Below are 24,839 nucleotides of genomic sequence, written 5' to 3' on the forward strand. Positions count from 1 at the left end.
TTAGCACCTCCCAAGGATGACATCTCCTCCTCCTACTTACTGTTCCTAGCCTGGAATGCCATTTTTATAATATGTTTTGCTGATGTTGTTATGTTCGATGCATATTCAATAGGAGACATTTCTCTTTTTCCTTATTTGTATTTCCTAACCTTATTAATGGTGAAGTGCCTTTTTCCCATACATTAGTAGAATCATAGAACACTAGAACTGAAAGGGACCTCGAGAGGTCATTGAGTCAAGTGCCCTGCCCTCACGGCAGGACAAAGCACTGTCTATACCATCCCAGATAGATGTCTGTCTAACCTACTCTTAAATATCTCCAGAGATCGAGATTCCACAACCTCTCTAGGCAACTTATTCCAGTGTTTAACCACCTGACCAGTTAGGAAGCTTTTCCTAATGTCCAACCTAAACCTCCCTTGCTGCAGTTTAAGCCCATTGCTTCTTGTCCTATCTCAACTTATTATCATATATGTGAATTCATTACCATGGCCCCTTTGTGGTTGGCTCTCATTTGTTATTTCTGTCCTAACTGATCATTTTGATCTGATTTTAACAGATTATTTCTGTTTTTTCCAAGTTGTGGTGTATGTGTTAAGTTTAGAAGGGTTCAAACTTAGGAAAATCGCTACGCTACTCTGCTTTAACACATTGTATGTGGACCTTATGCTTTAGTCATCACCACCTATCTGGATGAAATCTCCCATACATATGTATGCTTTTGCACTGAGGTGGGCAATAAAGGGCCCACAAGTTCGATGTGATTTGCCAGGGTTAGCCCTTGGCAGGCTACTAGACACTTTATTTACCTTAGCATCTGCAGTTATGGCTACAGTTCACCATTCCTAGCCAATGGGCACTGTGGGAAGAGACACAGACTGAGCTACTGCTAACTTTGGTAAACTATGTTCAGCATACAGGCCCACTCTGGTTTAGCTCAACGTACAGATGTGGCCTGTAAGTCCCCTGTACTACAGCCAACCTACCTTAATATAAACCTATTGTAACAAATTATAATAAAACAAGTAATCAAACACATAAAAAATAAAAATTCTATAAGAAAAATGTATATATACATACATACATACAGAAAGACAGAGTAGGGGGCAAGCAAGCAGATTAGCCCTATAGACTACCAGATACTGATGATACTCTTTTTCCCATGGTTAGTCTGACTTTTCTCTTTAAACTGTAAACTCTTGTAGCAAGGACTGTCTCACATTATATATTGGTCAATTACTAGAACTCTAGTAAATGTTAATATTGTTAATGTTGATTTTCAATAACTTTTGGAATACAGACATTCCAGAAGACTAGAAGAAAGCAAATGTGCTGAAGAGCAAATGGAATGACTGGTATAATTAAAGATCTTTCAGCCTGATTTTGATTCCTGGAAAAAATAACGGAATAGGACTCAATAATGGCTTAATGGATGGTAATATAATTAATGACAATCAATACCGAATTATAGAAAATAGCTCCTTGGTCTCTGTTTTAAAGAAGATTACTAAGTTTGACAGATAAAGGTAAAATTGTTGATGTTCATATGTATGACATATGCGATATGTAATTATGCTCTGATAATGTCAATAGTGTTAATAATTAGATGTCTATAAGACATTTGACTTTGTACTGAACGATATTTTGATTAAGAAATTAGATAAATAAGTAAGACTTCTTTTATTATGTATGATTTGTATTTTCTCTAGTAGAGTAATTCGTGCCATAGCACATTTATCAGGTAATATGGTTACTTATTTCTACAGTACTCAGTAGTTACTGGCCATTAGATTATAGGCTTTCATGTGTACATCTTATAAGCTGACAGTGAAGCAAAAGAGAAGATATTAAATTTGTGACATTCCTACTTCAGTGAAAGCAATTTTACCCTACTCCGATTTCTAAAAATCAATGAATATTTGGGAGATAAGAGTCAAAAGACAGGACTATGCAGCACTTTAAAGACTAACGAGATGGTTTATTAGGTGATGAGCTTTCGTGGGCCAGACCCATTTCCTCGGATCAAATTGTGGAAGAAAATTGGCATGACTATATATACCAAAGGGATATTGATATTAGGGGAGATAATTGGGGAAGCTATCTTTGTAATGGGTAAGATAATTAGCATCTTTGTTAAGGCCCATTCATAAAAAGTGTCAAATTTAAGCATGAATGACAGTTCTGAGGCTTCCCTTTTTAGTCTGGTGTTAAAGTATCTTTGAAGCATGATGCATGTAGTGAGGTCATTCAGACAATGCCCAGTCTGGTTGAAATGGCAAGAAACTGTTTTTTCTTTGTGAAACTGTCTGATGTCTATTTTGTGTACATTGATTCTTTGATGAAATGTCTGAGTCGTTTGTACAATATACATAGCAGACGGCCATTGTTGGCACATAATGGCATAAATTATATTTCTGGATGAATAGGAATATGTGTTCTAAATCTTATAACTGACATGGTTAGGTCCAATGACGGTGTCAGCAGAGTAAATATGTGGACGATGCTGGCAACGGGGTTTGTTGCAAGGGAAATTTCCAGGGTAGCTATTAGTGTGGTATGTTGCGTGGTTGTTGGTAAGAATCATCCTGAGATTAGGTTGTTGTCTATAGGGGTATGTCTACACTACAAACTTAATTTGAACTAACGAACGTTAGTTCGAATTAACTTTCATAGGCGCTACACTACCGCTCCGCTAGTATGAACTTAATTCGAACTAGCAGAGCGCTTAGTTCGAACTAGGTAAACCTCATTGCACGAGGACTAAGCCTAGTTCGAACTTACTAGTTCGAATTAAGGGCTGCGTAGCCCCTTAATTCAAACTAGAGGGAGGTTAGCCCTCCCCAGCTTTCCCTGGTGGCCACTCTGGGCACCACCAGGGAAACTCATATGCCCCCCTCCCGGCCCCGGAGCCCTTAAAGGGGCATGGGCTGGCTACGGTGCCCGTGCCAGATGCAAGCCTGCCAGCACCCAACCAGCAGACCCTGCACCTGGCACGCCATGAGCCAGCCACCTCATGCCCCCCAGCCCTCCGCCTCTTTCCGAGACCAGGCTGGCAGCTCCCGGGAGCCTGGCCAGGACTGCAAGAGGCGGGCACCCGCCTGGTCTAGTGCAGACATCGTGGACCTCGTCCACGACCTCCGCACTAGGCACAGGAAAGTGGCTGTCTAGGGCAGGAGAGCTGCCAGCCTGGCCACCCAGGAGCAGGTTTGCATGAAAATCAAGGTGGTCCACTGAGTTGCCCTCCCCTCTCCCACCCTCTCTCTTCCCCTCTCCCACCTCTTTTTCCCAGTCTCCCCCAGTTTTGTTCAATAAAGAGAGATTCTATTTTTGAACACACGTTTTCTTTATTTTGTACATCAGGAAGGGGGGCTAGGGAAGGGTAAGTGGAAGGAGGTGAGGGAGGAATGGGGTATGCGCCCCCGATGGGGAGGACTGGGCTGGCTCTGCGGGCTTCTCGGGGTGGAAGTTCTCCTGCAACCCCCCGATTGCCTCCTCCCTCCGGATGGCAGCCTGTGGCAAGTGCAGCTGGGATGATGGCCGAGTGCTGCGATGTTCCGCGTGTGGGCACTCATGGCACTCCAAGCTAGGACTGCTTTGCCAGCGGGGAACCCTGACAACTGTCTGTCTGGGGTGGGGGTTGGGTCCCTTTAAGCACAGCCCTCGACTAGCCTGAGACAGCAGCTCCACGCTTTAAGTCCTCATCTGATGCCCTGCCGGCACTGCTTCCGGCCATCCTTAACCTCTGTTCAGGGTCCACTCAATGTGGACATGCTAGTTCGAATTAGCAAAACGCTAATTCGAACTAGTTTTTAAGTCTAGCTGCGCTAATTCGAATTAGCTTAGTTCGAATTAACTAATTCGAACTATGTTAGTTCGAATTAGCGCTGTAATGTAGACATACCCTAGGAGACTACTGACTCATATTCAACTTGTGAATCACAAGTTGAATATGAGTCAATAGTGTGATGCAGTTGCCAAAAAGGCAACTATAATTGTGCATTAATTGTGCATATCATTATGTATTAATAGGAGTGTTGTATGTAAGATATAGGAGGTAACTGTCCCACTCTACTGAGCACAGTTGTGGATTCAGCTGGAGTAGCGTGTCTAAGTCTGTGTGCCAGGCTTTCTGAAAGATGTGAATAAACTGGAGAGAGTCCAGAGAAAATCAACGAATACAGTACTCAATTTTTCAGGAACAATTAAGCACCCCATTCTAAAATCGGGTCCCAAATGTGTAAAAAATCCAAAATATTTAATACTAAGATAAAAACTTCATGTACCTGGTAACTTCCCAGAAATATAATTTACTAAAAAAAAGACAAAATTTTAAATGATTAGAAGATCACAGATCTCCATTGCTATATGGTATCACAGAGTAAAAGGAGTATAATATACTAGCTACCAGTTGTAAAGTTAATGGGGTACATTTTAAGTTCTCATATGTGAAATCGTTCAAAAATTTTCAACAGCTAAATACCTTAGTAAGCAGAAAGTCACATCTGGAACAAAAATCTAGGACTTCAGCAGCTTGCTTAAATTAAGTTTGAATGTAATTCCTTTGTGTGAATGGGCAGAAATGTAAAACTGCATAATTACGTTAGGTAAATGAAGTGAAATTGTGGAGACCTGCAACTTAGAAACCAATCCATAGGACACTAAGGCAAAGTGCCAGAGCAGCAACTCATCAGTCTAACATGAGGCTTGCTCCCCAAGAGGGAAGTGAGTGTACTGCCTAAATTAACAATTTATTTAAAAAATCTAAAGAGAAACCAAAATAATTACATAAAAAGAAGTTACTCACCCTGTGAAGTAACAATTGTTCTTCGAGATGTGCCCCGTGGGTGCTCCACTCTAGGTGTCAGGTCCCGTCCCGGCGCCGCGGCTCGGAGAATTTTCATAGCCGTGTCCCGCCAGCCCGCGCATGCGTGCTCCTTCAAAGCGCCATTCGCGCCTTTGATCAGCTGTGCGCAGGCTGGCAACCACCAGTTCCTCTCATCCGCCCAACTGAAAGAGATAATAAAGAGATTCGGAGCGGGGAGGAAGGGTGGGTCATGGAGCACCCACGGGGCACATCTTGAAGAACAATCGTTACTTCACAGGGTGAGTAACTTCTTTTTCTTCTTCGAGTGGCCCCGTGGGTGCTCCACTCTAGGTGACTCCGGAGCAGTAACCAAAGAGTCCGGAGTGCTCTGAACTCAAAAATGTTTTTTTTTTTTTTTTTTTTTTAAGATTAAGTACGACTAAGTACTGCTGTAGCCACCGAAGAATCCAAAGCAAAATGGTCAACTATAGCATAATGTTTCATAAAGGTGATATTAGAAGACCACGTTGCTGCCCTACAAATGTCCCGGAACGGGACTCCCTTCAGGAAGGCTGTAGTAGTGGAGACCGCTCTGGTGGAGTGAGCTCTTGGAGGATACGGCAGGGGTTTCCCCCGTAAAGAATGGCACATAGATATGCATGAAACAATAAGTCTCGAGATACGCTGAGAAGTCAGCGGTTGGCCTCTAGAACGGTCTGCCAACGACACTATTAAACGGTCCGTCTTCCTAAAGTCCCGTGTCCTATCAATATAGAAAGCCAAGGCTCTTCTCACATCCAGCATATGCCATATTGCTTCTTGCGGTGAGGCATGAGGTTTAGGGAAGAAGCATGGTAGAACCACTGGTTCATTAATATGAAATTCAGATGACACCTTCGGAATAAACGCTGGGTGAGCTCTCAACGTAACTGAGTCCTTAGAGAATATTGTATAAGGAGGGGAAGCCATAAACGCTGCTATCTCACTAACCCTACGAGCTGAGGTAAGGGCTAGGAGAAACAGAAGCTTGGTGGTAAGTATGTGTAGCGGGATAGTTGCTAGAGGCTCAAAGGGAGGCTGAGATAGAGTTTGCAATACTAGATCCAAATTCCACGAGGGTGGAGGGGGTCTTCGAGGCGGATTAAGGTTTGAGAGTCCCTTTAGGAATCTTTTTGTAGTAGGGTGCGCGAATATGGAGGAAGAATCGTCCATGTGATGAAAGGCATTAATAGCTGCTAAATGCACCCGTAGAGAAGCTATTGCCAATCCTTTATCATGGAGTTGCAAGATGTACTCCAATATACATGGTAAAGGTGTGGAACAGGGATCAAGGCTATTAGCCGCACACCATGCCTGGAATCTGGACCACTTCGCTATATAAGTAGCTCGCGTAGACTCTTTCCTGCTATGCATCAGCACCTTCTTGACTCGTTGAGAACAGAGTTGTTCGAAACTGTTAAACCAACAAGCATCCATGCTGTGAGGTGCAGGGTCTCGGGTTTTGGGTGACGTAGAGATCCTTTGCTCTGGGTCAAGAGATTCGGGAGTAGTGGTAGGGAGTACGGAGTCTTTACTGACATCTGATGGAGTATTGAGAACCAAGGCTGACGAGCCCACGCTGGGGCTATAAGAATTACTCGCGCCCCATCCAAGCTGATTTTTTCGAGAACCTTGGGTATTAGAACGACTGGGGGAAAAGCATACAACAGTGTCCCTCCCCAGTGAAAGAGGAAGGCATCTCCTAGTGACTGATGTCCTACTCCCGCTCTTGAACAATATATGGGGCATTTCCTGTTGTTTTCTGTGGCAAACAAGTCTATTGTCGGAGATCCCCACCAGACAAATATCTTGTTTAAAACCTCTGTGCAGAGTTCCCACTTGTGGTCGTGGGGAAAACGTCTGCTGAGTGAGTCCACTACTAAATTGTCGGTACCTGGAAGGTAGGACGCTACTAGAATAGTGTTGTTGTGAATACACCAATTCCATAGCCGAACAGCCTCCGCACACAGGGAACGAGATCAGGCACCTCCCTGTCTGTTGATATAAAACATGGTTGCCATGTTGTCTGTCATGATTCTGGTAGTTGTATGCTGTATGTGGGACTGAAAATGTTTGCAAGCGTGTCATACCGCCCGTAACTCAAGTACGTTGATATGCAACATCATTTCTTGCGCTGACCAGTGCCCTTGGATAGACATGTTGTCCATGTGCGCCCCCCAACCCGTAAGGGAAGCGTCCGTAGTTATCTGCCTTGTAGGCTGCGGGCGATGAAATGGTATGCCCGCAAGAAGATTGCTGGGTTTGACCCACCACTGAATGGCATCCCGTATATGTTGGGGTACCACTACCGGTCTGTGGATATTGTTCTTTGCTGGGCTGTATACCGTGGCCAACCAATGTTGGAGGCAGCGAAAACGTAACCTTGCGTTTTGTACCACTACGGTGGAAGCCGCCATATGGCCCATTACCTGTAAGCAGACGCGTGTAGGAATCGTGGGAGCATGCGTGACCGTATGAATAAGGTCTTGAATCACCACAAAACGTTCTGACGGTAGGTATGCCCGTGCCACCGTTGAGTCGAGCCGTGCACCTATAAAAACCAAGTTTTGACACGGAACCAATGATGACTTTTTTAGATTTATGAGAAGTCCCAGGGATGCAAACTGGCTGGATACTGTCTGCACCATATGACATGTCTCTGTATATGTCGGGCCCCTGATGAGACAATCGTCCAAATAAGGGAATATTGTCACTCCTGCCCTGCGTAAATGGGCCGCCACTACTGCTATAGTTTTGGTGAAGACCCTGGGAGCACACACCAGTCCGAATGGTAGAACCGTGTACTGGAAATGTTTGTTCCCCAATTGGAATCGAAGAAAACGCCTGTGAGCCACGTGAATAGCTACGTGGAAATAAGCGTCCTGTAAGTCGAGGACTGCAAGCCAATCTCCTTTGTTCAACGACGGAATGATAGTTGCTAAGGTCACCATCTTGAATCGACACTTCCAAAGGTGACGGTTTAACTTTCGGAGGTCTAGAATGGGCCTCCAGCCTCCCGATTTCTTCGGTGTGAGGAAATACCGGGAATAAAAGCCTTTTCCCCAAAATTGTTTGGGTACTCCCTCTATTGCCCCGATAGCGAGCAAACAGAGGACTTCTTGTTTCAGCAGTTGCTCGTGAGAAGGGTCTCTGAAAAGGGACGGGGTGGGTGGGGTGGGAGGAGGAATGGAGAGGAAAGGAATTGAGAGGCCGTACTGCACCACTTCTAGTACCCATCTGTCTGTGGTGATGTTGGACCATTGGTGGTAATATGATTTCAGTCGATGGTGGAAAAGAGAAGAAGTGTCGTTTTCCATGTTGATCGAGGGAGGCGTGCTTGCAACCTTGACAGGGAAGTCAAATCTGCTGCTTGTTTGAAGACTGGTTGGTTGAACGGTTTTGCTGGGGTCGTTTCCTCTGAGGACGTTGCCTAGGGCGCTGGTTTTCCGACATGCGTGTCTGTTGTCTGGAAAAGTTAAAATCATATCTTCTCTGATAAGGGTAATAGCGCCTTCGTTTAAAATTGGGCGTTTACATCCCCAGCGTACGTAAGGTGGCACGAGAATCCTTGCCTGAATGGAGAACCTCATCAGTATTTGCTGCGAAAAGTTTAAGCTTATCAAAGGGGAGATCCTCAACCTTATTTTGCATCTCCTTTGGTGCTCCTGAAGAGGAAAGCCATGATGACCTCCTCATTGCGATACCCGTAGCCGTGGCCCGAGCTGCTGTGTCTGCCACGTCCATTGCAATTTGTAATGCAGTACTACATGCTGCATATCCTTCCTGAACTATTGCTTTTAATAGTGGTTTCTTAGCGTCTGGAAGATGATGTAACAACTCCGTTAGCTTCGAATAATTATCAAAGTTGTGATTTGATAAATGAGCCGAGTAGTTAGCCATACGTAATAGGAGTGTGGCTGAAGAGTAGACCTTTCTACCAAACAGATCCAACTTTTTATTGTCTTTATCGTGGAGCGGACTTCTGTACTGTGGTGCTTTGGTCCTTCGCTGCGCTGCGTCAACCACTAACGAATTGGGCTGAGGGTGGTTGAATAGAAAATCTAACCCCTTCGCCGGCACAAAATATTTCTTATCGGCTTTCTTATTCGTAGGAGTAACCGATGTTGGAGTTTGCCATATCTCGTCCGCCACTTCCATGATCGCGTCGTCAATTGGTAAGGCGATTTTTGCATGCTGTTGTGGGCGGAGGTTCTTTAATAGGCGATGTGTTCTCACTGGAACATCTGCCAGCTGTATTTCCTGCGTGCCTGCCACCCATTTAAACAGGTCCTGGAACTGTTTTAGATCGTCTGGTGGAGACAATTCACCTGGACAGACTGCCTCATCTGGTGAGGACGATGCGCAGTCCGCTGGAGAGGTTTCTGGCTTAGGGTCCTCTGTGTCAGACAGCTGCCCTTCCTCCAACTCGGACTGATCCTGTTGGACAGATTGGCTTGTCGATGGAGGAGGTGAGTTTAGCTGTTTTGGACGAGGTGAGTATTGTGTGATTGGTGATCGGCAGTTGCAGGATGATCCCCTATGTGAAGGTAATATTTGTTCACGGTGGGCACCGTCGTCACACGAGCGATAGTAGTGCCCGTAGTAGCGCTCAGAGCGTGACGGAGAAGAATGACGCGACGAACGTGCACTAGTGCGTTGAATGTAATAGACGCGGCGTGGAGAACGTCTAGAAGACTCATATCTATATGACCGACTTGGTGAACGAGATCGTGAGCGAGATCGCTGTGCTTCTAGATATACTGTGTCCCTATAATCGCGCCGCCTGTATGCAACATGGATCAGAGAGGCATTATAGTCTCGATACCGTGCACGCCTTGGTGGCGAAGGAGATGGTCCTGGTGAGAAAATTGGGGAGGCAGATCTGTCCCTCCCAGGAGTCTTCGATAGAGCTTTCCTATGTAATGAGGTACTGTCAGTTTCCATGTCAGCTGGAGAGCTCTGTACAGAGTGAACGCAGAGCGGTGCCGGGGAGATCAGCTGCAGCTGCTCCGCTGTCGGTGCCGATGAAGTGCTCGGTGCTGACGTCATTAAATTTGCCGGTGGCGCCATGTCAGGAATGCGCATGGCTGGGTCCGGTGCCGCCGATGCCGGTGCCGTCACGAGCGGTGCCGCTGGATCCCGCACCGTTGACGTTGATGCCTGCGAACCCGGCACCGGCTGGCTTGTCAGTTTCAGCGGTAACGCTGCAGCACCAGCCGGTGAAACTGAAGCCGGCGCTGCTGCTGCCGGCACCGAAGCAGCCCGAGCCCTCTGCGTTTTCGATCCCCTATCAGCGGGGTCAGTAGAGCAGCGGGACCCCGTGGAGGTCAATTTGGGGGCTGCCGAAGCCCTTGAGGCTGCTGGAGGGAGGGAGCGAGCCGGGGACGGCTTTGCTCTCTTTGAAGTTACCGGTCTGGGAGAAGCCGCTCTCCTCTTTGAATCAGAAGCTTTTGCTGAGGCTGGAGAGGGTATCGGATCAGGCAGCAGCGCTTTGTCAAACAACATCATGCGGATCTTTAATTCCAGCTCTCTGCGGGCTCTGGACGTAAGCTTGCAACAATGGGTGCACTTTTGGGGAACGTGTGACTCACCCAAGCACCTTATGCAAGCGTCATGGCCATCAGCCGCGGGCATACCTTCGCGGCAGAGTGAACATTTCTTAAAACCGGGGGATCCCGGCATTGCTAGGCGTAGAGGGTGGCTAGATGCCGACCTCGGTAAGCTTTGTCAATTTCAATTTTCTTTAGCGTTTGGCCGTAGTGCTAATGAGTTGATCTGAAGAGAAAACTTTTTTTTTTTTTTAACAATAGAACTGTAGAACAGGAACACGACTAATCCTAAAGTAACTATCTACACTGAGAAAACAAACTAATAATGCTAATGAGAAAGATATATCTAACAACACAGGGAGCTCCAACCGCGACCTGAGGTGGTTGAGAGGAACTGGCGGTTGCCAGGCTGATCAAAGGCGCGAACGGCGCTTTGAAGGAGCACGCATGCGCGGGCTGGCGGGATACGACTATGAAAATTCTCCGAGCCGCGGCGCCGGGACGGGACCCGACACCTAGAGTGGAGCACCCACGGGTCCACTCGAAGAAGAAGATTTATTTCCAACCTGAAACACATATATGTTTCATTTTTCCTATACATGCTCTTGTCCTGCAAAAGCAGAGCAAAGAAGAGGAAACAAACAAAAAACCTCTAAAGGGAGTAACATGCTTTGCAGCTTTTTCAACTGACTCAGTAATTACCATCTCACACACTTTGCTTTTGATGAAGTTTAAGATCATGCATAACCCAGAGCACTACAAGCCTTGCGTGTTTTACTCTCTGTTTTATCCCTGTTACCCCATACTTGTAATACATCAGGGTATGTCTACACTACAATGTTAGTTTGAACTAACGGACGTTAGTTCGAACTAACATTCATAGGCGCTACATTAGCGCTCCGCTAGTTCGAATTTGAATCGAACTAGCGGAGCGCTTAGTTCGAACTAGGAAAACCTCATTTTACGAGGATTAAGCCTAGTTCGAACTTACTAGTTCGAATTAAGGGTGTGTAGCCCCTTAATTCGAACTAGTGGGAGGCTAGCCCTCCCCAGGTTTCCCTGGTGGCCACTCTGGCCAACACCAGGGAAACTCTATGCCCCTCTCCCGGACCCGGAGCCCTTAAAGGGGCACGGACTGGCTACGGTGCCCATGCCAGGTGCAAGCCTGCCAGCACCCAGCCAGCAGACCCTGCACCTGGCACGGCACAGAGCCACCCACCCGATGTCCCCCAACCCACCCCCTCTTCCCGGGACCAGGCTGGCGGCTCCCGGGAGCTTGCCCTGGACCGCAAGAGGCGGGCACCTTCCTGGGCTAGTGTGGACATCGTGGACCTCGTCCACGATCTCCGCACTAGGCACAGGAAAGTGGCCGTCTAGGGCAGGAGAGCTGCCAGCCTGGCCACCCAGGACCAGGTGTGCATGAAAATCAAGGGGGTCCACTGACACCCCCGACCCTGAGCCCTGAGCTTACAATGGCCGTCCTGGGTCAGACCAAAGGTCCATCTAGCCCAGTAGCCTGTCTGCTGACAGCGGCCAACCCTAGGGACCCTGGAGGGGATGGACCGAAAACAGTGACCAAGCCATTTGTCTCGTGCCATCCCTCTCCAGCCTTCCACAAACTTTGGGCAGGGACACCACTCCTACCCCCTGGCTAAGACTACTCCATGGACCCAACCTCCATGACTTGATCTCACTTCCCTTTAAACTCTGTTCTAGTTGTAGCCTTCACAGCCTCCTGCAGCAAGGAGTTCCACAGGTTAACTCTTTGCTTTGTCAAGAACAACTTTCTCTTACTAGTTTCAAGCCTGCTACCCATTCCTTTCCTTTGGTGTCCTCTAGTCCTTCTTTATGGGAACTCATGAAGAACTTTTCTGAATGCACCCTCTCCAACCAACCCCTGCTTTTAGAGACCTGTCCCCGCTCCATCTCCTCTTTTCTAAGCTGAACAGTCCCAGTCTCTGTAGCCTCTCTTCATCTGGGACCTGTTCCCAACCCCTGATCATGTTAGTTGCCCTCCCCTCTCCCAGCCTTTCTCTTCCCCTCTCCCACCTCCTTTTCCCAGTCTCCCCCAGTTTTTTTCAATAAAGACAGAGTCAATGTTGGAAGAAACGTTATCTTTATTTTGTACATCAAGAAGAAGGGGGGCTAGGGAAGGGTAAGTGGAAGGAGGTGAGGGAGGAATGGGGTACGAGCCCCCGATGGGGAGGACTGGGCTGGCTCTGCGGGCTTCTGGGGGTGAAAGCTCTCCTGCAGCACCCCGATTGCCCCTTCTCCCCAGATGGCAGCCTGCGGCAAGTGCAGCCGGGCTGATGGCCGAGTGGTGTGATGTGCCCAGTGTGGGTACTCCGGGCACTTAAAGCCAGGACTGCTTTGCAAGCGGGGCACCCGTTAGAACTGTCTGTCCGGGGTGGGGGTCGGGACCCTTTAAGCGCAGCCCTCGGCTAGCCTGAGACAGCATCTCCATGCTCTAAGTCCTCCTCTGATGCCCTGCCGGCACTGCTTCCGGCCATCCTTAAGCCCTGTTCAGGGTCCACTCAATGTGGACTTGCTAGTTCGAATTAGCAAAACGCTAATTCGAACTAGTTTTTAGTTCTAGACGCGTTAGTTCGTAATTAGCTTAGTTCGAATTAACTAATTCGAACTAAGTTAGTTCGAATTAGCGCTGTAGTGTAGACGTACCCTCAGTTATAGAAATTATTTTTTCATTCTGGATTCAATTTTTTACCTGATATAACTGGACATGTTTGAACTATGAAGTGTTTGATTTTCATATTACTGAATGTTTGAAATCTGTAGTTAAATTTAAAGGAGCTGACACCAATCAAACCCACTCCATAAAGTCCATGTTATGTATGAACCCAACCTCCAAGCAGAATTCTCTGTTCCTTTAAATCCTTGGTCCTGCCCCTACTTGTCATCTGTTGTCAAGTTGCTAAGTCATCAGCTCCAGTCTCTTACCCCCTTGATTTTCAAAAGTCAACAGGTGACTGCTTTTTCCTAATGGGTTCTTCAGATTGGCTGCTGCCTTCTTTAGTCCAAAAGAAGCCTTCTGTGGGAGAGAGAATGCTGAGAGGAAGTGCTTCTCCTTTCCATAGAGTAGAAGCATTCTCACTGCAGCCATTACCACAACCCAAAGATACCCATCGATAACTAATACAGTACCTGTATAACCACCTATCATCTCCCAAGCAATTATATGATAGATATTCTCTTTCAGGTGACTCTAGCTCTCAGTGGTTGTCCCCACAGAAAAACCTCATAAATTAAGGGAAGTAGTAGCCTGTATTTGACAGATCCTATAAAAATGGCTGGCGTGGCAGACACCCAATGTTTGTGGAAGACCTGTAATATTCAGCAAAGGAGCTCAATCTACCTCCAAGATGACTGCAAATATGGGCTACAAGAAGAAAACAATATGTAAAGAAATTATGGTCCCAAGGCCTTAGTGAGGATGCCTTTATACAAACAAACAGCCCAGGTCTACATATTTTCATGAATTTGGGCAAAATATAATAAACACAATGGGCTCAACTCCACTCTCGTTGTTGGTGACTTGTGGATTGGATTCTATGTGAAGAGTACTATGTGAATGATGTGCTTTAGCTATAATTTGCCAAACATAAAAATTGGTGTCTAAATTTCTCATACTTGGTCACCACGCAGTGGCTTGTCATGAGAACAACAAAAAAGAATTATTGTTTTGTACTTAAACCACCATGCTGTATATTTTATTAGATTGTATAAAATATGCAAAGTGGAACCTGTTCAGTATTTGGATAAGAAACCTTTTAAGAGTAAAGTCACAAGATGCTATCTAATATACATGACTAGCAGCACAAAATGGAATGTTTAGTTTTAATTTTGGGGCTTACCCCAGAAAGTTATGATGCTTAACTACAATTTTTTCTTGTTGAAATCCATCTTTCCCTGTGTCCGAAAAGGCTCAATCTTGTCCTCTTTACTGTTCAACGGGTGCATGAGTCTTCAGGATGAGGTTGTTACATGTCACAGGCTCTCATATTGCCATTACTCCATAGACACCCTAACTTATGCCTCCTTTCCAGTAGATTCAACCAATGCCTTCAAGACAGCATTGTGCCTACTATTGGAAACAAAGAAAGCAATGGTGGAGAGGAATACCTCTTTTATATTCAAATGACTAAGAGATTATGCCCATTCTTCTCAGTCAGCTATGATGATTCATGTATTAATCATTCCCAGATTAGATTGCTGTAACAAAACCTACTTGGGGATCAAAGCAAGGGCCAAATGAAAGGCTTCAGCTCCCACAAAATGCAGCAATCTGCTTCTTAGACATTAAAGACAGGACAGCACATAATACAAGTGCTCCATACACAACATCAATTCTGTTTGACTCCAAATCCAATTTAAGATTTGTGGTTTTCATTTTTAAAGACCTTAAAGGAGCTAAGACCTACTTGTCTTATGGAAATGTTTCCTTCTAAGTGACTCTGCCTACATGACTCTGGACAATCATCTTTCAGATAGCATTTGTCACGCTATTACTTAGCAGACTATTGCTAAGTATTGTGAACATGCATGATATTCTTGTTAATTAGGCACACAATAAAAACAAGAAAAAAATAATTAGCATTTATTTTTCTTCACTGAATTTTCTGCAAATATAAATGTATAGTAAACATTACATATTTTTATACTACAGGCAGTCCCCGAGTTACACGGATCCGACTTATGTCGGATCCGCAGTTACGAACGGGGCCCTCCCTCTCCCTGGTCTCCAGCAGACCAGGGAGAGGAAGCAAAGCAGCGGAACACACGGGCAGCAGACAGCCCAGACGCATCTGGGCTGTCCGCTGCCCGCATGCTCTGCGGCTTTGCTCTGTTTTGCTCCCCGTCCCCCTGCAGACCAGGGGAACGGGGAGCAAAGCAGAGCAAAGCCGCAGAGCCTGAGGGCAGCAGGACAGCCACGGCGCATCTGGGCTGTCCCGCTGCCCCCATGCTCCGCAGCTTTGCTCCGGACGCCTATGGTACAGCAGCTGGGGCGCTGCCGGTTGGTCCCGTAGCGCTGCTCTGGGCACTACTGGAGCAACCCGGCAGCACCCCAGCTGCTCTGCCCCAGGCGTCCCCAGGTCAGCAGCTGCTGAAACTGACCAGTGGCTGACTACAGGAAGCCCCTGCCCTGGGCTTCCTGGAATCAGCCGCTGATCAGTTTCAGCAGCAGCTGACTTGGGGATGCCTGGGGTTCTTAAGTTGAATCTGTATGTAAGTCAGAACTGGCGTCCAGATTCAGCCGCTGTTGAAACTGATCAGTTTCAGCAGCGGCTGAATCTGGACGCCAGTTCCGACTTACATACAGATTCAACTTAAGAACAAACCTACAGTCCCTATCTTGTACGTAACCCGGGGACAGCCTGTATATATTTCTTCCAGTTTTTATAATAACTAATTGGATATCTGCTAATTCTTTAAAAATATTCTGCTGCCAAATAACATATTACAAGAGTATTTTAAATACTGTCTATAAAAATCAATGGTAAAGGTAACAAATACTTTTGTTACATAGTAAATTAGAAGCATTTAAAATGCTGTTGCCAATGCTAACTGTGATAGGTTTATATTTTTAATATAATATAGCTAACTTTTTAAGCTGTGAAATCAGGCATAGCCTATTGAAAGATATAAATTTCTTAGTAAATACTTAGACCTGAAACCCTGTAATGCGTATCATCACAAAAATGCAGATTTACAATCTGTAAAATAAAACTACAATTATGCAGTACAATATGATTTCAAGGAAACCTTAGCTCTGGAAGTAAATGAGCACTATGGTATGCAGTACTTTTAATATGCTACCAAAGTGATTCCATTAACAATTCAGCATGAAAGCAATAATTGTGACAATGTACTAAAAATGATTTAGCCATTAAATAGAAGCCACTTAACTACTTACACAACATAAGTTAGCACAGAGAGAATGGCCAGAAGCAATCCAGTTACTAAATCATTCAAACACTATGGATTTTCTTTTTCTGTTTCCTTTATTTTAATGCTTTTATTTTCTACATTTATTCCTATGTCTGGAGAATCAGTCCAGGTTGCAGTTGTTACACACTTATCTGATGTAAAATAATGCTAGCTCCCTCATAGTTTGCGTAAGGTGAAAAATAAATAGTAGGAGTATTGGGGTGCATCTACACAGCAGGGCTTAACTCAAAATAAGCTACGCAAATTGAGCTACATCAATTGCATAGCTTATTTCAAAATAGCTTATTTTGAGTTTTGGTGCTGCTTACACAGCACTTATTTCTAAATAAAGCACCCTTCCTCTGACTTCCTTTACTCCTCGTACAATGAGAGTTATAGGAGTCGGAGTAAGAAGTCCTCCAGATTGACTGACAGTATTTCAACATTATGTCAAAATAACTGCCGGCTGTGTAAATGCAGACCATGTTATTTTGAAATAATGTTAATTATTTCAAAATAATGTTGCTGTGTAGAGATAGCCTTGGAAAGTCTCCCTGTTATACCACATAATCACATGCAGAATGATTATACCACCCTACCTGATATACCACATACTCTCACACAGAACAGTTAAAATGTTCCTATACTTGATCAAAGCTAAAATTTTCAAAAGCCCCTAAGTGAGTTAGGCGCCTTCAGCACACAGAGTGCAACTTTATTACATTACACACTTGATTCACAATAAAAAGGCCTGCTCTGTCTGGTTTTAGGTTCCCCTTTGGTCAGCCCAAATGGTGAAGCGGTATATAGGCTGTGTCACACTCTTCCAAAAGGATGGTCACATCCACTGGGATCACAATTCCACAGCTAAAACAAGGGATGTAAGACAATGAATTTTGTCACTTAGAATGTCTACACCCTCATGAATCCTCAACATTGTGAATGCCCAAACAGAAGAAATGCCATAATTGCCAGAGAACAGGCAAGATTCAACATTCACATTGCAGCTCTTAGTGAGATGCCTAAGTCCATGTAATATGAGCCATGAGAGGCACAGGTCACTGTTGCACACACCATTGATTAGTAAGACCAGTAATGTACCTGGAGCTGCTCCATCTCACAGCAATCACCCAAAGGCTAAGTGAAAGCTGTACAACATCAAAACACTGTGGGCCAAGTCATCTGCAAGATGTTCCAGCAACATTTATCTGAGAAACGCTCTAACTTGCCCGATAACATCACTGACATTCACGAGTACAGGGATGAACTTCAAAATATCATTCACAGTGCATGTGTTGAAATAGGATATTCCACTCATAAGCATCACAACTGGTTTGATGAAAACAACAGGGAAATCCTAAAATTAATTCAACAGAAAAGAATTGCATTCTGAAACTGACAAACTCCTCTAGCCAACAAAAACATGAGGTTTATGACCTGCTCAAAGCCGAAGTCGAAAGGAAGCTATGTGACATCAAAAAAGTGGTGGCAAGAGAAGGCCTCTAAGATCAAGTTTTGTAGACTAAGACAATAGGAGAAGCTTCTTTCAAGCAACAAATGCTATATACGGGCCACATTCCAACAGCCCTACTCCGTTACGTTCCCAAGATAGCACAACGCTCCTCGAGGACAATGCAATCATTAAACAACACTGTAAGGAAGACTCTGATCCCTGGTCTACACTAGAGAGTAATTTCAAAATAACTCCTCTTATTTTGAAATAACAAGCGGACCAGCCACATTTCCAAGCCCATTATTTTGAAATAAGGGGCTGGTTATTTTGAAATAACAACTCCTGCTTTCCATGAGGAATAATTCTTATTTCAAAATTATTATTTCAAAATAGCATGACTGAGGATGCTCAGCTGCTGCTATTTCAAAATAATTGGCCTCCAGAGGTCTCTGGCCACACCTGACATCTCCACTGCTCCCCTTCTCCTGCGGAGCCTTTAAAGCAACAGGCTGCAGGATTTGTGCATCTGCAGACCTCTGCCAGCCTAGTGCCACACCGCAACAGCACAGGAGCCACAGCCAACCCTAGTGCGCACTCTGAGCCCCCCGGGCCTGGCAGCACTCCCACAGCACCCTCGGCTGCACCTGGCCAGGGACGCAGAAGAGCACTGGCCTGCACTGGAGTGGAGATCCTGGATCTCATTGAGGTCTGGGCAAGGAGATCAACCTCGAGGATCTCGGCACCAGAAGGCACAACGCCGAGGTCTACTGCCGGATGGCCACCAGCCTGGCCATGAAGGGACACAGACAGACCCACAATCAGGTCTGCATGAAATTTAAAGAGCTCAGGCAGGCCTACAATAAGGCCAGGGAGCAGTGAGGATGCTCTGGGGTGGCACCATACACGTAACGTTACTATGAACAGCTCGATGCCATCCTGGGGCAGGTCACCTCCCCCCCGTCGTCATTGAGTCCAGTCAGGACACATCCAGCGACAGCCTCCACGAGGGAGCAGTTGTGGAGGATAACAATGATGAGGAGGAAGAGTAGCAGGAGAAAGAGCAGGCCAGCCAGGCACTACTCCTCAGCTTGCGGCCGGTCTCCCCCTCTCAGGATGTGTCTCAGGTGTTGGACAATCCCGATATAGGCACTTCAGATGAGTTCCATAACTCTCCATATACACATACGGGGACAGGCAGTGGGCTGCGAGGGGCCGGAGGTCACACAACAGCCTGTGCACATGGAGCACCAGACTGGAGCACTCAGCCCCATGATACTCTCACCCAGAAACCCCTCAGCCCTTCTCACAATGTTCCTGGAGATGCCTGCCTTACCCCATCAGCCTCAATGGTGGGACATCTTCCTAACCCACCACTAAGGAGGCTGGGGTCATGCCTCCTTACTGGTGCTGCTCACAGCACATGGGCACCATCCGATCCGCTTATGCCCACACTTGGGCAGCAACCGCTCTGGGTGAAGCGCAGCAATGCAGAGGAGACCAATCCCCTGCATGGAAACTTGCCAGGGGGAGAAAGCGGAGAGAACCTCAGTAGCACTCTCTCCAGCAAACAGCCTTTGCCACTCACACACATGTCCTCCAACCCTTCCCACCCCCCTCCAGTGGGCAGAGACAGAAGCTCTCTCTCTCTGGGACACTGTCAGTGCTGGATCTGGCGTGTGCGGGACACAGGAGGAGGCTAAGCCGCCCTGTCCCTCCCTCCCTCCCTCCTGCCCACAGGCTCCTGACCTCTCTGGCACCTTCCCATGCTTACTTGTCCCTGGGATGTGGGTATAGCAATGCTCCCCTGGGATGCCCATGCCCCTGCATGAAAGTGCCTGCTTTTTGGGCCACAGGTGGCCTTGCTCGAAGCACATCCCCATCATCTGAACCAAAAACTTCAGTCGGCTCAGAGATTAGGGCAAAGCTTCATGTACACTGTCTCCTGGGATGACTGCCCTTCTCACTTTTCTTCAGAGCTGGCCCAGCTGAGAGGGTGGTGTGTCCATCACCTCCCATGCCATCAACCACAATCCTGAGAGACCCGCAGGCGGAAGTGAATCCACAAGGACCGGTGTGGAAACACCTAGACTGCCTCCATTCCCTCAGCCAGAGCTTTTATCAGGAGTACCAAGCTGACCACAAACTGAGGAGGACCATGTGGCAGCACCTGTTGCACCAGCACGAGGCTATGTGCTCCTCCATTACATCCATCATGGAGCGGATGGTTGTGTGTATGAAGAGGCCCACCAGCCACTTCCCAGCACCCACCCCCCAACTCCCAGCAGGCCCCCCATCATGCTGGCTTCTCCTCCTAGGCACCCCCTTCCCCAAAGGGCTGCCAGGACCCGTAAACACGAGGCAGTGGGACCTCTTGGGCAGCCAAAACCTCCTGAGGTACCCAAGGCATTCGCCAATCTTAGCCCCAGTCCTGAGCCCCTCTTCCCACTTCTTCCTCCTCTCCCCTATTCCAGGATCTTTCCCTAGTCCCTCCCATGTTGTATATCCCCAAATAAAAATAACAGAGTTGTGTTTTCCAAAGAGAAATGGTTTTTTATTTGATTTGCAGGGGAGGGCAGTGGAAGGGAGGGGTGGGGGAATAAAGGCACACAGGGGAAATGAAGGGGCCCCTTGTGGTGAAGCTCGGGGGAGAGTCTCACAGGTGGCCTTGGCTGCAACTCTTCCCTCAAGGCTTCCCAGATGAGCACAGTCCCCTGATGTGCTCGGTGAATGGCAGTGGTGTCCAGTTGCTCATAAGCCCTGCTTCATGCACAGTATCTCCTAGGCTGATGGCCCTTGTAACTCTTCTTCAGAGCTGGACCAACTGCCTCCTTCCATGACATCTTCCCAACTCTATAGGAACTGCCAGAGAAAAACAATCCACGAAGACCTGCTGCAGAAGCAGATGGCCTGCCTCCAATCCCTCATCCAGGGGTTCAAGGACAAGCGCCAGGAACGGGCCACTGCCTGGAAGCAGAGGAAGGCTGCCTTGGACCAGCTGTCAAGCTGGCATGAGACCATGTGTTCTTCCCTCACCTCGGTAATGGAGCATATCGCCTTGTGCATGGAGCTGGGCATCAGCCACCTCCCTGCCGCTGCCCCTGCCCCCGCGGCTTCTCTTCCTAGCCCCTCCAAGGGACTGCCATGGCCCCAAACATGAGGCAATGGTACCTCCGGGGCAGCTGAGGCCTCCAGAGATGACTGAGGAAGGCACCACTCCCAGCCCCATCCATGAGTGCCCTCGCCCATTCAAGGTTCTTTTCTCAGTCCTTCCCCTGTTTAATATTCTGCAAATAAACACATTTTTTTTTTTTAAAAAAGGCTTTTTTATTTGCTCTGCAGGGAAGGGGAGAAGGGAGGGCAGGGGAAGGGATGCATGGGGGACAAAAGGCACACGGGGCATTGCAGAGACACCCTGTGGAGAGGTCCCGGGGGTAATCTCACAGCTGTCCTTTGCTGAAACTCTCTCAAGGCCCAGATGAGCACAGCCGCCTGATGGGCTCTCCTCGTGCCACTGGCTTCCATCTGCTCATAAGCCCTGGCCAGACGTTCAATCTGTGCCCCTCACCCTGGCAGGAAAGTCTCTCCCTTGCTCCCACAAAGGTTGTGGAGCACACAGCAGGCCACGACCGTGTAGGGGATGTTTCACTTGCTGAGGTCCAGGTGAGTGAGGTGATTCCTGAACCTTCCTTTTCAAACACCCAACGCATACTCCACAACCATGCAGCACCTGCTGAGCATGACACTGAAGTTCTCCTTGGTAGGGTCCAGGCTGCTCATGTAGGGCTTCATCAGCCAGGAGAACAAGGGATAGGCTGCATCACCAGGGTGCACATGGACATGTCCACGTCCCTGCCCTGATGGTGCAGTCAGGGGAAAAAGTGACAGAGTTCATCTTCTGGAATAGGAAGGAGTTCTTGAAGATGTAGGCATCAGGCACCTTCCCCAACCACCCAACTTTGATGTCCATGAATTGGCCCTTGTGATTCTCCAGGACCTACAGCACCATCAAAAAGTACCCCTTCCTGTTGATATAGTCTGAGGCATAGTGGTCAGGGGCCAGGATAGGGATATGAGTGCCATCTATGCCCCCGCAGTTGGAGAAGCCCATGGTGGCAAAGCCATCAGCAATGGTGTCAACATTGCCTAGAGTGACTATCCTTCACAGCATGTTGTTGATGGCTTTGGCTACCGACTGTGGATTTCCCCATAAGGAAATAAGGAATTGTTTACCGACAGAGCAGCAGCTGTCCGGCATGGTGACCTTCCAAAAGGTGATGGCTTCTGCAGGGGGATGGCGGGTCACAGACAGGTCCTGTCGCCTTGTAACAATATCGATTTTCTGTAGCCATGTTGGAAGGCCTGTGCTAGGCCTGAACCAAAGCCACCTTCTGCAGCCAGACTGAAGAGCTGCAGCCATTAAATGTAAGGCCTGGAGTCACATACTCACATTCCATCTATTTTGTATTAAAAAGTGTCACACCAGGCTCTGAGGAGGGGACTTTGCCCTGATAGCTCTCCCATTGTCATCAGATAAAGAAACAAGATGGGTAAAGAAAACTTAAGTAACACCATTCTGTCTGGCAAGAAACTGCTTATCAATAGAGAATGTTGTGTAATCTTCATTCTATGATCATTGTCATTACACTTTCCTATTGTTTGTCTGTGTGATCTTTGTCTGGTTTGTAACTGTTTCTGTTTATTGTATAATTAATTTTGCTAGGTGTAAATCAATTAAGGTGGTGAGGTATGACGGGTTAGGTAATTTTGTTATGATTGGTTAGTAAAATTATACTAAAATAATTGGTTACGGTATAGCTAAGCAAGACTCAGGTTTCATTATATAAACTGGGGTCCAAGAAGGAGATCAGGAAGAAGAAGAAGAAGAAGAAGATCAGAAATAACAGAAGCAGAAGGAAGGAAGCAAAAGGCTGGAAGAAGACCAAAGGAAGACAAGGAACACCAAGAAAAAGAACTCACCTCCAAGACCCAGTCTAAGATAAGAGCTGCCAGGACTCTCCTACACAACTGAGACATGCAGCAGCTAAGATCCAGAGAGACTGACCTTGCCTGGCCAACAGGGGAAGTCTGCCTGCCTTTATCAGGACTGGTGAGCATGACACTGTGTGCTTAGCATGTGTATTCTGCTTATTTCGGAATTGTCAATAAATAGAGGATAAGGATATTACTGTGTGAGGCTCTTTCAGTGGCTAAAGATCCTGCAAAACTCACAGGAAGATGCGCCCTGAGCCCTAGGAACTGGGTAAAGGTGTGTGTCCCTACAGTGTGGAAGGGTTAGAGAAATGTGTGCAGGTAACAGCGTGAGGTCCAGGAAGGTGGCCTTCCATATGTAGAAGTTCTGGAGCCACTGCTGGTCATCCCATCACTGCAGAATGATAAGGTCCCACCACCCTCTGCCAGAAGTGGAATTCCATGGTGTCCAGGGGATTTAGGGACATTTGTAGCAGCAAGGAGTGCCAGGACCTGGGTGAAGGGGTCCTCTGGTTGGGACTGGTCAGCATCCTGCTGAAGCAGCAAGTGGGCAGTAAGAACGAGGCCCATGAGCATGGCACTGTTTGGCAGCAGCTACAGGTTCATGACATGAGTGCTGTGGCATCCATAAGCACAACCAGAGCACACTGCATCAGTCTGGTGTCCCATGAGGGGGTAAGCAGTGTAGGAGCAGCATGTGAGATGCAGCCATAGAGAGGAGCCCCTGAAAGCACATGTCTCAGCTTGTCTGACCAAGCAGCCACAGAAAGTGTCCGCCCTCCTGGTGCCCTCCCCTAAGTGCTTCTGGGGGCTCTAATGCAAAGCATGTCCACACTGGAGCCTGCCATTTCAAAATAATTCTGAGCTATTTCGATATTGCCCTGTAGTGTGGATTTTGTTATCTTTGGAGTTATTATTTCAATTTAACTTATTTCAAAATTATTCCCTAGTGCAGACATGGCCTGAAAGCCTACTAAACCATGAAATCATGGTCTCAGGGATACCATCAAGTCTATTCCACAATGCTCTGTAATGGTACACTTTGCTGCTCCCCCATCTTCTGAGGAAGTCCAGCATGCAATCACCCAGACAAAAAACCACAAGGCACCAAGCTGAGCTTTATAAAAACAGTAGAATAATCCTGGGCACGAACTGGCAATTCTTTCACAAAATCTGGATCTGTGAAGAAATTCTACCTGACTTTAAGAACACTAACATTATTACAATATTCAAAAAAGGGGACAAATCTTTGTGTGGGAATTAGAGAGGTATTGCCCTTCTCTCCATCGCAGGCAAGATCCTTGGTCAGAGCCTACTAAACCATTTTCCTCCCTTGCTGAGGAACTCCTCCCCGAATCACAGTGTGGCTTTAGGGCATCCCAAGGCATAAGTGGCATTATCTTTGTGGCATGACATTTCTAAATTGCTCCAACACTCTTCTCCATTTACCTTGCTGTGATCTTAATTCTCATCTGTGACCACCTTCCTGATGGAATCATGTGGACGGTGAACTCCTCAATCTCCATCCTCTCCAAACAAAATCTAAGATCATGAGAGCTGTTGGATCGCTGACCTTCAGTGTGCAGATAATTGTGTCATTCTCTCACATGCAGAGGCCAACCTGCAAAGTACCCTAAATATTTTGCAGATGCTTATCACATTCCAAGTCTCTCTCTCTCCCTCAACAGCATGAAAATCAAGGTAAGTCTACCAGCCCTCACTTGCACAAACTACTGTTATACTCCTTCCATGAAAGCCAATTATGATTCAGTATAATTTCACGGTGATACTTAGAAAACTATCTGGATTTTCACATTTCAGTAGCCATTTGCTTTTGCAAAAGCATCTTTATTCATAAAAATATTATTGGGTGCAATACTGTGCTTGTTTATTTAGGTCTGCTATCACTGGCAAAGCCAAGTTACCCATTTCCTACAACTGAAATTCTAAATTTCTGAGCATCTGTTTATCATTATATTCTAAAATACTAATTAACCTTCTGCTGCAGATTTTAGGTGAAAACATATTACCGTGACAACACAAATTACATTTTAAACAT

At 46.7% G+C, this 24,839-nt stretch overlaps 1 protein-coding gene across 1 annotated transcript in view; it reads right to left on the reverse strand.

Moving 5' to 3' along the window:
* STPG2 (sperm tail PG-rich repeat containing 2) overlaps positions 1–24,839 on the reverse strand; it is a 472,111-nt gene that overhangs the window by 298,602 nt on the left and 148,670 nt on the right. The window lies entirely within an intron of this gene.

The sequence above is a fragment of the Pelodiscus sinensis genome, chromosome 5 (assembly GCF_049634645.1).
Source record: "Pelodiscus sinensis isolate JC-2024 chromosome 5, ASM4963464v1, whole genome shotgun sequence".
NCBI lineage: Eukaryota > Metazoa > Chordata > Testudines > Trionychidae > Pelodiscus > Pelodiscus sinensis.